Source organism: Ictidomys tridecemlineatus, chromosome 13, assembly GCF_052094955.1.
Source record: "Ictidomys tridecemlineatus isolate mIctTri1 chromosome 13, mIctTri1.hap1, whole genome shotgun sequence".
NCBI lineage: Eukaryota > Metazoa > Chordata > Mammalia > Rodentia > Sciuridae > Ictidomys > Ictidomys tridecemlineatus.
Window position 1 is genome coordinate 96,198,089 of NC_135489.1, and position 12,673 is coordinate 96,210,761.

At 51.7% G+C, this 12,673-nt stretch overlaps 1 protein-coding gene across 2 annotated transcripts in view; it reads right to left on the bottom strand.

Annotated features, from left to right (window-relative positions):
• The window catches only part of LOC144370058 (putative serine protease 47), a 405,363-nt gene that overhangs the window by 258,224 nt on the left and 134,466 nt on the right, over positions 1 to 12,673 (bottom strand). The window lies entirely within an intron of this gene.

The window sequence follows — 12,673 nt, forward strand, 5'->3', positions numbered from 1 at the left end:
GTGAAAGGCTGGGGGTGTGGGGAGAGAAACTTCAGGGTTCAGGGACGACAGCAGTAGCAGCAGCAGCCAGAGGCAGGGTCTGGCTCAGCTCAGGTCCCCACAGCCCCTGACCATCCAGAGTGCAGAGTGGAGCGTGTGACCTGTCCCTGACCTGGGACTGACCCAACTATAGACAGTCCCTAATATAACCCAAGTCACACCCCTTCTGTCCCCTCTAAGCCCTGATGGGTGCATTCACTGGAGACCAAACAGCCTGGAGGTCCTGACTCCATCCCAAGACAGACCCCCACTGACACAGTGTGTGACACAGCCTGACCTCAGCCTGACCTATATTGAGCATGGCTGGCACAAATCCAATCAAGTTCTCCTACGAATCAATGAGGAAAAAAAATGTAAAAAGGAAGCTACGCACCACATGGCTTGCCAATCATTGGAATGGGGAGGTTGGCAAAGAACAATGATTTTACCACAAGGTGGCCAAGGTTTAGTGCTATTTATGGAACAAAGAACTGGGGAGAGTTCAGGCATGCACGAAAGTGACTGGAGGTGAAATGGGTCATATCTGTCATTAGTAATCAACTTCATTGTTCTTTAGAGGACATGGGTTCCCAAAGTGGTGGCGTGGGTGTGATCCAGTTGTGGGGTTGTCAGCCCCAAGACATCTAAAGGTCACCATCAGACACCAGTAGAGGCCCAAGGGAAGTCAGTGGTTTCAACAGAAGCAGGTGTTACAGCCCTAAAAATTAACCTAGGAAAACATGATCATCCTAAACCCCCACTTCAGAGGTGTTATCTCCACTAATGGGAAATGACAGAAACTGTAAGTATCAGAGCCTAATGGAAAGAAGTTCGGTCATGAGGGTGGGGTGCTCTTGATGTGCAGAGGACCATGTCCTCCAATTTGTTTCCTTGTAGCCATGAGGTGAAGAGGAATTCTCACTACGGCTCCTGCCATAGTGTAGTGCTCTCCCGCTGGACTGAAGCAATGTGTCCAAGTTACCATGTAACAAAGAAACAAACCACAAAACCATGACCCAAAGTTAAATTTCCTCTTTTGAACTTGATTTTCTCAGGTATTTTGTCACAGTGACCAAAAGCTAACTCATCTATCAGTTGTCTCTTCCCATGTCTCCTTCTCCCCCATCCCCAGGCCTAAACCACCCTACTACTGCCCACGCCCTAAGGGTTTCTATTCCACTTGGTGGTAAGTGCTCACAATGAATTTCTTTTTAAAAAATATTTTTATTTTTAGTTGTAGTTGGACACAATACCTTTATTTGACTTATTTATTCTTATGTGGTGCTGAGGATGGAACCCAGGGCCTTGCACCTGCTAGGCGAGCACTCTACTGCTGAGCCCCAGCCCCAGCCCACATGAATTTCTCATGCAAAAAAATGTAGCTTTCTTTTGCTCTGAAGAGAACTGAGAGACATCATGGCTTTCTTTACACAGCTCTCTAACCAGGAGGGCTCCTACCCACTCCACAGACTAATTCCTCTTGGACAGCAGTCCCTACAGCCCCTTATAACTGCCCCCTATATTAGAGCATCTCTCTAGACCCCTTCCCTCAGTTCAGCCCTCTTTGCCTATGTCTATGAATTTATTGCTGATATGGAGGCAAAGTCTATGAAAGTCTACTGAAAACCTTAGAATTCTAATATTTGATGAGTGATGTGTGTCATGAGAAGGTCTTCCTCAAGATTTTTATAATGAGCTAAAGTATAAATTTTAAGATGTTAGCAGACCACGGCTCAGATGTTGGCTGGCATGGCACAGGCTGGCCAAGGTCCCGGGAAACAGGAGACTCTGACCAAGCCTACCCAGTGCAGAGACACCAGGAGGAGTTTCTTCAACTGAGTTTCAATGAAGGTGCAGCTAACCAAGGGCATGCATCCACAAGGGGCCAGTCCCTGTGGTCACCGTCAGAAAGCAGAGCACATCAGTAATAGGGGGAGTGGGTCTTGCTGGTTGTGTCAGTTGACATTTCCCTAGGGCGCTGTGACTTCTTCCCCTAGAAGCCAGACCTTGTCCTCTTATCAGGCCACCTACCCAGGAAGACCATGGCCATGCTGGGGTTTTGTCCATCCTCGCTGACCAGCATCATTCAGGGGAGGAGAAAAAAGCTGTCTAAACACATACTGTTTCCAGAATTACATCTAGAAACCTGATTAATGGCACAGGGGCCTGAAGCCTCCAAAGCAGTTCTCCATCCAAATGAGATAGGAGGGCTCAAAGTTGTCAAGAAATACTTGAGAAAACATTCTGTCCCTGTCTGTGAAACCCATGGAACCTGTGTCCTATGAAGAACCATGGTGTTTGATTACACAGACAGACCACAAACTACATCACATCTGATCCCTTTTGTGCATGTCAGAACTCACTCCAGCTCTTATCAGGAGCACTAAACTTTAGCCTCCTTGTAATTAAACCATTCTCCTTTGCAAACTTCCCGGTTTTGTAAATGTGCAATCCATGTTGTGTAGCCTCAGTTTCTTTTTCTCATTGGTTTGTAGGAGAACTTGGTTACATTTGGGACGGCCACAAGGAACACAGGTCAGGCTGTGGTCAGGGCAGGGATGACACTAGGGAGGGTCAGAGCTATGTCAGTGGTGGTTCTGCCTTGGGATGCAGTCAGAGCCTCCAGGCTGCTGGGTCCCCAGGGAGTTCATGGTCAGGACTGTAGAGGGGGTGGGAGGGTGGGAGGAAGACCATGATCTCTCCTCAGGCCACTACACAGGAAGACCATGGCCGTGCTGGGGATCAGTCCAAGCACACTGTCCATGATCATTCAGGAGAGGAGAAAGAAGCTGTCTAAGAAAAAAGACAAAACCACTGTTTCCAGGCTTATTGCCAGAAACCTGGTTAATGGCACAGGGGACTGAAGGCTCCAAAGTGACTCTCCTTCCAAAGGACACAGGAGGGACCAAGGATCTCAAGAGGCATGTTATAGAAAAGCATGCCCCTGTCTGTGATGGCCATGGCTGCCACAAATGCCTCATGCTCACTCAGAGCCTTTTGCTTCCATAGCAGGTCCTCCCCAGATGACTCCGCCCTTTGGGGGCCCTTAAGTGGTCCCAAGCCTGGAGAGCAAGGAGTCCTTCCCCTAACCATGCTTAGGCAGAAACACTGGGGGTATCTGCTAGGACACTGCATGCTTGAGCCCATCTATTGAATTCAAATAAATTTGTTTCCCCATCTCCTTATGCCAACAGTGGCTGCGCATCCCTTCATGATCTGTACCTCTTCCCATTCTGCTGCAGCATGAGTCCTAATGAAGGCTCTTAGGGATGGGTAGAGTTTGTAGATTCAGACTCTCATCTCAACTGGAGCAGGACGAGTTGGTCGCACTGAAAACTGGCAAACTGTGCAGGTCAACCTTAAGGTGGCCAGCACAGAGAGTGACCCAGAGCAGTGGCAAGCTACAGGAGATGCTAGGTCTGTCAGATGAGTTCCAGGGCATTTTTGGAAGTGGCTGGCTGCTGCCCCCAGGAAAGCAACAGGAGAACTGCTGCCACTAGGAGCTGGGGTTTGATGACATTCAGTGTCAGGGGACTAACACTACGGTCTGAGAGCCACATGTCAGTCCTCAGATCCCAGAGCTACACCACCAAGGAAGATGTGCTTTGCCTCTTTGTGATTCCTCTTCATGTCTGGCCCTCTGATAATTGGTAAGAGAGATGTTTAAGGGACACAGATCATGAAGGGATGCCCAGAGAAGATTCCCTAAACCAAGAGAGGCCTTTTCAATGGTGCGATGATTAGGGTTTTGTCCTAGGATAAGAGGAAGAACCAGTCTAAATCTGCAAACAAGACCCAGTGGATGGACGCTTGTGCTCCCTTGGTCCTGGCAACCTGAGTTATCTCTTCTCAGTTCTCACTGCATGGACGTGCACAGACCACATGGCAGAAGGCAGCAGCTGCAGAAGATGTTTCCTACCAAACTGCCTTTATTATAACTGACAGTCCACCAGGGTACAGCTTCCCACCAAGGCTTGAACATTGTGACCCTCCCCTCTAGTACCCTCCCTTCTGCCCCCCACCTGCCCTCTTACTACATTCCCTGTACCCTCCCACCCCCTTCACTTTCCTGAGAACCCGCAGGAACTGCCCTGTGTGGGGAAGAAGGTCTTCACAAGCTGAAGACCTTTGGCCCTTCTGGTGTAGAATGAAGCAAAGGTGAGATCTTGCCTGAGGGGCAGCCACCCCAGAGGCCAGCGGCCAACACTGCTGTCCTCAGGGCCTCTTCTTCTGGTTGCCAGATGACACACACTTTCTCTTCTGAGGCCGTGAGGTTCCACCTAGCTCCAGGTCCACACCTTGCCCTCCGATGACCTGGAGGGGAGGCCCAGTGCAGGGCACCTTTTCCACATTGCATGAGCGTCCAGTGAGAGCGCTCTTCATGGTCCTGGCACCTGGAGGAGGGTGGGAGCTGAGGCGTCCCCTCTTGGGGGGTGGGGCCTGGAGTGCTTGGTCTCCTGAGCACAGGGTTTCTATTGGAGGGGCCTGGCTCTGGGACAGTCCCCAGGGCAGCAGGCGGTGCTGGGAGATAAGGAGGAAATCCAGGCTTTGGAGCTCATCGTCCACACTGCAGCCATTGGCTGTCTTATGTGGCCCCCCAGCAGAAGTGGCTTTTCTGGGACCCACTACGCCTTTGTTCCCCAGGTTTAAGGAGGAGGATCTGCAATTATGGGGAGGATGGTTGGAGTGGATGGTCCCCAACGAGGATGACCCGCGACGGCCTTGGAGGACAGCAGTGTCCTTCGATCCCAGCAACTCTGGCTCCATGGCCCTGCGCCTCTTCGTGACCTGGGAAGCCACCTCTGTGGACCAGTCCTCCATGCTGGCCCCTTGATCAGTGTGATGCTTCCGCTTCTCTGCACCTTGGTTGGCAGGTGCCTGGGAAGCTCTTGAGTCCTGTTGGGACATACCATGACCTTGAGGCCCCTGCAGAGCTGCTTCTTCACAAGCTGAAGGAGAATATGGGCACTGGCCAACTCTTCTACATGCATGACATGGGCCACAGGGACTGGGACAATCATTTCTATGGGAGGTGGGAAGTGAAGGGACAGACTGAGTCTCTGCTGGCCACCCTCCTGGGCTTTCTTCTTGATGCCCTGAACCCATCCATGAATCTTCTGTCTCCTTCCTTTCCCTTCTACATCCTGTGTCCTGTGAAGTCACTCAAGGAAACATGGATCATAGGTAGGATAGGGACAGATGACGTCCTGTGGGCCACATGACTAGGGTCCTGTGCCTTCCTCATCTACGTGCTATCCCTTGATCCTCTGTCCACCTGTGGCCACTCCCTTTCTTGTCTATTTGTGTCCCTTTGTCTCCTAGCTGGCCAGTATTGCTCTCTGCCTTATCCACGTGGTGTCTTTCTCCACCTCCCCTAAACCTGGTTTGTCTACCTCCATAGTTCTCTGTGGTGCCTCTTTCTCTTCTCTATCTTTTCTTTCTCCCCAACCCCTGGTGTTCCTGCCATTGTTTGTGAGGAGTATAACCCGTGTACCTCCTACCTGGTCTACTTGGGGACCCTACTTCCCTCTCTACCTGGGCAGGCGTGAGTTCTTCCTCCTGGTCCAGCTCTTTTGTTAGCGACAAGATATCTATACATGGTTCAGAGGAAAGTATTTCTTCCAGGAAGCGGGAGTGAATTATGTTCTCTGCCTGGGATGAGAAGGAAGAGAGTGTGAGTGACCTTGGGAGTAAATAGCCCCAAGTCGGGAAGACTTCTAGTAGAAACAGGAAGCAATGATGATCCCATTCTCATTACACCATGGGGCTATTATAGCCCAACGACCTGCTACAAACATTTAGAAGAGGGCACGCATGTGTGTGTGTGTGTGTGTGTGCATGCACACCCCCCCACACACACACACACACATACACATACACACACCAACTCTGCTGAGAATCTGTGCTAGATGATCAATTCCATGAGTTTTGCAACCTTGACTACACCAAGATTGTAGGCGCAGCCCACCTTGTTGATAAAGTCCTTATCGACGTAGCTCAGGAGACTTGAGTCTGGGTATAAATCCTCTATTGCCTGATGCTCCAGTCCTTCCTCTCCCAAGATCTCAGCAAGCTCTTCTGTGGACAAGTGGGAGGGCTCCCATGTGGGAAAGGTGGTAGGCCCAAATAGCTCATCCATGATGTCCATGTACTCTTGGATGGCTTCAGGTGGGATCTCCTCAGGCGCCTTGGTCTCAGGCCCTTTGGTCTTGGCCACCTTGTTCTTGCGCGCCTTGGTCTTGCGTGCCTTTGTCTCAGGCACCTTGGTCTCTGGTGCCTTTGGTTTGGCTGTTAATGAGCAGGCAGGCTGTATTTTGGGGTTGGTCTCTCTGGAGGTGCACCCTAGGACAGGGAAGACCAGAGTGGTGCATGAATGAGGGATCCGTGTTCATCCCAAACACTGGGTAGTAGGCAAGGCTCAGTGGACCTAACCTGGCATGCCATGCATGAGGCAACCTGACCTAGGACCTGAGGGATATAACAGTGCACCAGATGCGCCATCTAGGAGAGTCTAGCGGGAGGACATTTAGAGAGACTGAAATTCCATGTTCTCTACCCTCCAGGACCCAAGTCCTGTGCAGATGATATGTGTGTTCTTTGGACAGACAAGGAGACAAAGGAGCTGTGTACTTGTAAGGGTGAATACGCAGTTTAGACTGGGTGGCAGGGACCTCAGGGGCTGGGGGCTGTTCTGCTTCAAGACCAAATCCCCCACACTGAGGAAAAGGTCTTATTTGAGACCACAACTTGCCTTAGCCCTTGTCACCATTCAGAGACTGTCGTGGGCTCCTGTGGGAAAGAGGAAACCCTACCTGGGCGTTGGAAAGCCTCCAGGACTGGCGGCTTTGAAAGTTGCAGCATTGGAGGTACAGGAGGAGGTCGGCACTGGAAAACCCCTGTCAACTGCATCCTTGGATCCTCCATCTCCTCCGCAGCCTCAAACTCCATGAACCTTGGTGGGCAAGGGAGGCACAGGCTGAGCTGAGAAGCAGGTCAGCCATAGCAGGCAGGTGCTAGCCCCATACCAGGGAGGAGCTGGGGGCAGAGATATGGATCTGTGTCCTGAAGTGGGCCAGGCCAGCCCAGGAGGGAGCTGCTACATAGGAGGAATGGCCGTTCTGAGGGAACACCACATCAGCCAGCACCTGAAGGGAATGAGCTCTGAGTGACGCGGCATAGCCCCTAGGTGACCCTTGTTTCCCCTGTCCCTGCCAGGAACCACATGGATCAGGCAAGTTCCAGAAACTGGTCAGGGAAATGATGTATATGAGGGTCCTGGCCCAATTAAGGGATGCTGAGGCTGGGACCTTGAGCCTTGGAAGGATCACCTGGGAAAGAAAGGCACAGGAGGGGTCATGTGGAGGTGGAAGCTAAACTGAGAACATTGGGTTGCTTCCTTGGAGGGCTGGTTCTTTTTCTTCCTTTCACTTGTTGGAATGTCTGGGATTTCATAGAGCAAAGGCAGTAAAGATCGCAGACCTGTCCTAGGGCATCTGAGGTTCTGGATGCCCCTGACCGTGCACTCTTCACTGCCACCCCCTTCTGGCACATTGGCTTGAACGCGTACCACTTTCATGAGCTCCAGTAGTCCCCACTCTAAAGAGGTGCCAGTTCCCGGGCAGGTGGTGTGTGTGAGGCTAGTGGAACTCTTTACCTCTGCCCAGACAACAAAGGAGAAGGAGTCAGTGTGGCTGGACTGGTTTCTCCTCCCCATTGGGACCCTGAACCTCAAGACACAGTTGGAATCACAAACATTGAGGCTGGAGATTCTGGGATTGTTGTCGAGAGGATGTCCAGCGCTTCAGCTAGAAGGAGCTGCAATTTGGAGAGCTAGACGCCTCAGAGCCAACACATAGGTAGGTGACATGCCCTACCCACCCTGCTGTGCAAACCCTGGATTCCCACCTAGATTCTGGGCCCCGGAAGCTAGCTCACTTTTGTGAGGTCTCATAGAAGACCATCCGTTCAAAGTTGCTGGTGCGCTGCCATTCCTTCCAACCCTTCCGCAGGCCCTCTTCCATGGTCATGGTGGGCTCCCGTCGGGACAGAGACCGAAGCACTGGGCTGGAATTCATCAGGATCAGTGTCCACAAGGTCACCCTCCTTCATCGGCAGACCAACATACCTTCCTAACTTTATTACTACTTCCCAGTCATGTGCACCTCAAAGTATTGACATTGGACTCCAGGACACTCATGCCAACCTGAACACCAAGGGCTGCATTGACCAGCATGATTGTGCTTGGATTCCTCTATGATGTGCTGTACTAGGTGCTGAATGTGGTTATCCTCCCACATTCACCTGGTGAAGCCCTAACCCCAGTGTGATGGTATCTGGAGCCTGGCTTTAGTGCTTAGAGGGTTAGATGAGACCCTGAGGGTGGTGCTTCATGGGGGCATTGGTGTTCTTCCTGGAGAAGGAGGAGACACTGAAGAGATGTCAGTCATGTGAGGACACAGGTGAGCCAGCTGTCTTCCCAGCAAGGAGAAGAGCGCGTTCATGGGACTTTAGGTCAGGTGCCCGCTACCTGGGAATCCTGACTCCAGGACTGTGAGAAAGGAATGCCTGCCTGTGTCTGTGTCCACGTGTTCCACAGCATCCTGTATGGTGGCCTAGGCTGACTAAGACAGTGCACAGAATGGCCTGGGAGCACAGTTACAAACTGGGGAAAGATGAACATGCCCATGCAGTGTCCAAAGACAGCATCCCCTTGAGTGTGACATCACCAGCGGGTCCCAATCAGGAGTTCATGACAATGTGTGTGGATATCTTTAGAGTTCTGTCTAGGGGCCAGCACCCCTAAGCTCACTTGTGGTTGGGATGTGCTCTGTGCCAGGAATAATCAGGTCTATGGTGGAAGGTGAAATGACTGGGGGAGGGAGCATTATGTGGAGTCAGACAGCCAACTCCAGTTCCTGGCCCACATAACCCCAGGAACCTCCTCTGACCTTGAGTCCTCCTGTGATGGTGATGATCATTGGAAACAAAGATTTCCTGCCCTCACAGGACTGTGATGGGCACCTGACATAAGGCACATTTCATTCCCTGGTGTGAGGGGATACATCTGGGAGTGTAAGGGTCTCAGCTTGTCCCCTCACCCTCAGGACCTCTCTTCCAGTTCCCCTACATCCCAGCCTCCTCTCTCCAACCCACGCTCTTCCTCCTCACAGAGCTCAAGGGGGAGCCTGAGGAGAACACTCACATGAGGAAGCAGGAAAATGCTTCCACATCAGGAGTCTGAGGAAGGTGCCTGCGGACCAGGGTCTTGAAGCGCTGCCAGCGCCGGAAGTTCTCATAGACGCTGGAATGTCCACCAGAGTCCGCAGCCGGGAACATGGGTGGTGCACCTGCCCCATACACTGTACCTGGCCACTGGCGCGCATTCATTGGGAACATGATGGGGGCCACCTGGGCAAATGGCCGAGGTGCTGGAGGGCGCAGGCCCAGGTGCCAGTGGATCCCATAGTTCTGGATCCCCCCACTTGCTGAGGCAGGCACAGTGGTCCTTACACCAGAAGGTGCCACGAGGAATGGAGCAGGATGCTCCACACCCCCACAGGAGACCCCTGGGGCCCCCCAGTTGAGGGGTGCCTGAGTGTGGGCAATGTTCTGAATATGAGGGGGCCCTGCTGGCCTCAGTTGTGGCCCACATTGTCCAAGGGTGGACAGCCCTGGCACATATAGTTGTCCAGGGTAAGCGGACAGCACCAGAGGGTTAGCCTGGGAGATGGGTGCAGTCACCCGTGGTGCCAGAGGCGGCTCCCAAAACGGCTGGTGTGTTGGCACGGGGGCAGCTGGAAGAAAGGGCAGGCCCCTGAACGCAGACATGTGGGCACCAGGATTGAAGTTCATGCCTGGTCTCTGGAATGCAGATGCTGTGGAGGCAAAGAAAGGGGAGAATGGAGGAGGGGGAATGGCAGCAGGATTCAGGCCCCCAGTTTCTTACTCAGTGGGAATCTGAGGACAAATGCTCACAGCTCAGGGCCCTGTTGGCAGGGATATTGTGCAGTTTGCAATTGTCCCTGAGTGAATTCATGCTGTGTTCCCTTTGTCATAGTTCTACCCTGAGAAAACTGGTTCCCAGTACACCAGGGCTCCCTGAAGGCTGTCAGTGGACTGTGGCACCTCAGCTTTCCCTGCCTCTGAGAGGTCCCTTGTGCATCCTTGGCAGACAATCCATTGGCCTCCTAGGTGACTCCCTAGAAATGGATCAATGTGACTCTGCTCAGTGGCACCATGCCCCTCCCATGCTCGCCAACAGGAAAGGGATCTTCTCGAGGGCAGATGCAGGTACTCCAGGGTCGTTTGTGAAGGTGACGGGTTCTAAAGATTATTGCCCCACCACCTCCTCAGCCTTCCATTTGCTAATACTCCTTGTGTACCCCTCCACTTCTTTCCTAGGCTTCCGCAAACAAACAAGAAACACCTGATTAAGATCTCTGCCTAGCTAGAGGCTGAGGAATCCTGAAGTTCACCCCGCCCAGCATGTGGGTGCCTCTCCCAGCACTTCCCACAGCAAACACTGTGGGGGGACAGATTCTGGCCAGCTGTGTCCCCAGTGTTCACTGGTTCCTGCTATGACACAGGGAAGAGGTCTATGTGATAGACACTGAGCTCCCCAAATCCTCTCCTGGAATGACCAGCAACAGCTTCTGAGGATCATGGGAGGTGGTGGGATTATGAGCAGTGCGGCTCTTCAGAGATTTTCACGGCCACTGTCATGTTTTTATTGGGCCTGGGAATTGGAGTCATTCTGAGGTCCTTTTCCTTTGAGCTCCCAATAAATGGAAGGAAAGTGTCACAGAGGATCAGGCCTGTGCCAGCTGCTACCTGTGGCAAGGTTGTTTGGAGCACATCCCTGTCCACCAGGACGTTCTGCAGAGTGTAGTCAAGGGATGGGAGGTGCACCACACTTCAACACTTGCACATATTAATCAGGACACCTGCCTAAGTTCCAATGACAATACGTGTGGGGACCCTTCCTAACTGTGTGCCACTCTCCTTCCTGTCTTCATGAGAACCCAGTCATCTTCAAACCTGATCCTGGAAAATGAACACCCCACATGTGCTCCCTTTTCATGGAGTACCAACCAAACCAGGAAGATAAGCAAAGTCTTCCTGTTGATTTGAAAACAAGGAGCTGAGCCTACACTCAGAGATAACCATTCAGAAGACCCCCCAGAGGCCCAAATCTATGTTGGTTGAGGTTTCCTGGGTGCCCTGCCCTTCAAGAATCAAGGACACCAACTGTCTGAATGGAAGGAGAAGTTTTCCTGGGCAGGAAGTTGGCAAGGTGGCCTGGGCTGTGGCAGTTGGAGAAACCTGCAGCCTCACCCACAGAGAGTATATCACACTGCGACTGTGGTCATTTATGAGACCCACTGGGCAGTTTTCTAGCTATGAACACTCCTCACCACTGCCCAGTTATGATCTGAGACTCTCGGTCAATCCCCTCAGAATGACATCCCAGGCAGCTTCCCTGTGTCTTAGGAATGGGCACAGGGCTCAGCATCTTGACTCCTGGGAGCCCTAACTGACCACCACTGTGACACCATCTGGGACTGCCTAAAAAACCATGCAGTGACCTGTGTCCATTGTATAAGGAATCAAGCCCTTGGCCTCTCTCCCTTCTGCTGACCCAATGTATTTCCCCTGAGTAGCCTGGACCTGGGTCTTAGGAGCCCTCCTCCCCATGAGCAGTATCAGTCTTCCTGGGGCTTCCTGGGCCATGTCAAGTGCATCCTCTAAGGCTCTTTCCTTCCCTTACTTCTGCTCAGTGAGTTGACCTCAGGGGAAGTACTCCATTCTAACTCCCAAGGGTTTGGGAGGTGACTGCTCCTCAGATAACAAGCCCCTGACCCTCCAGGCTCACCTCCTTCCAAAGGTCAGGACACTGGACACAGTGTCTCACAGTCTCCACAGTGGGAAAAGTCAGTACAGGATCCAGAGAGTGACCTGTCTGTAACAGATTCTCAGGGTCCAACTGAGCCAAGCTGGGCAAAGTTTAAATGTAAACCCCAGTGGAATGTTGGACCCAGACATTCTGCAGGGGGAGGGGCCAAGGGCAGCTGGCCTGGCGGGGGCTGGGCAGACATTCCATCAAGAGCTCTGACAGGTATAGAAGAACCTCCTGTTGCCTTTAGGCAATTCAATGGTGACACAAGTGGTGTGTGCCTCTGGGTCATTTTGAAGTAGTTTCTCAAATGCACAGCAGAGTGGTGAGAGCTATGGCTCTCATGAGCCACACAGTCATGGGTCTGAACGGCCCCTACTCTAAACTGAAGGGTATGGATTGCATTTTATGTATAAAGTGTTTTTTTTTAAATCCCATTCCCAGTCTGTAAAACAGACTCTTGGGTGTTTCAGAAATATTCAACACCTTATTAGAAGTCTTTTCAATGAATGGGGGAGGAGGCAATCCATGATATTCAGGCACTAAGAACAAGCTTCTTTCACTTTTTATGTAGTTATTCCCCACATCGATGTCATTGATGAAGTAGCTCGTGGAGCTTTTCTTTTAAAGTAGTGATATAAATTATGCAGTGTAGAAAAACTGTCTTTTTATTCCACAGTTGTTTTAGTTGTTTCATATAATGACTGATGGAGTTCAGATTCTCAAAGCAAGCTTTATTTGCTAGACCAAGGTCGAATTCAG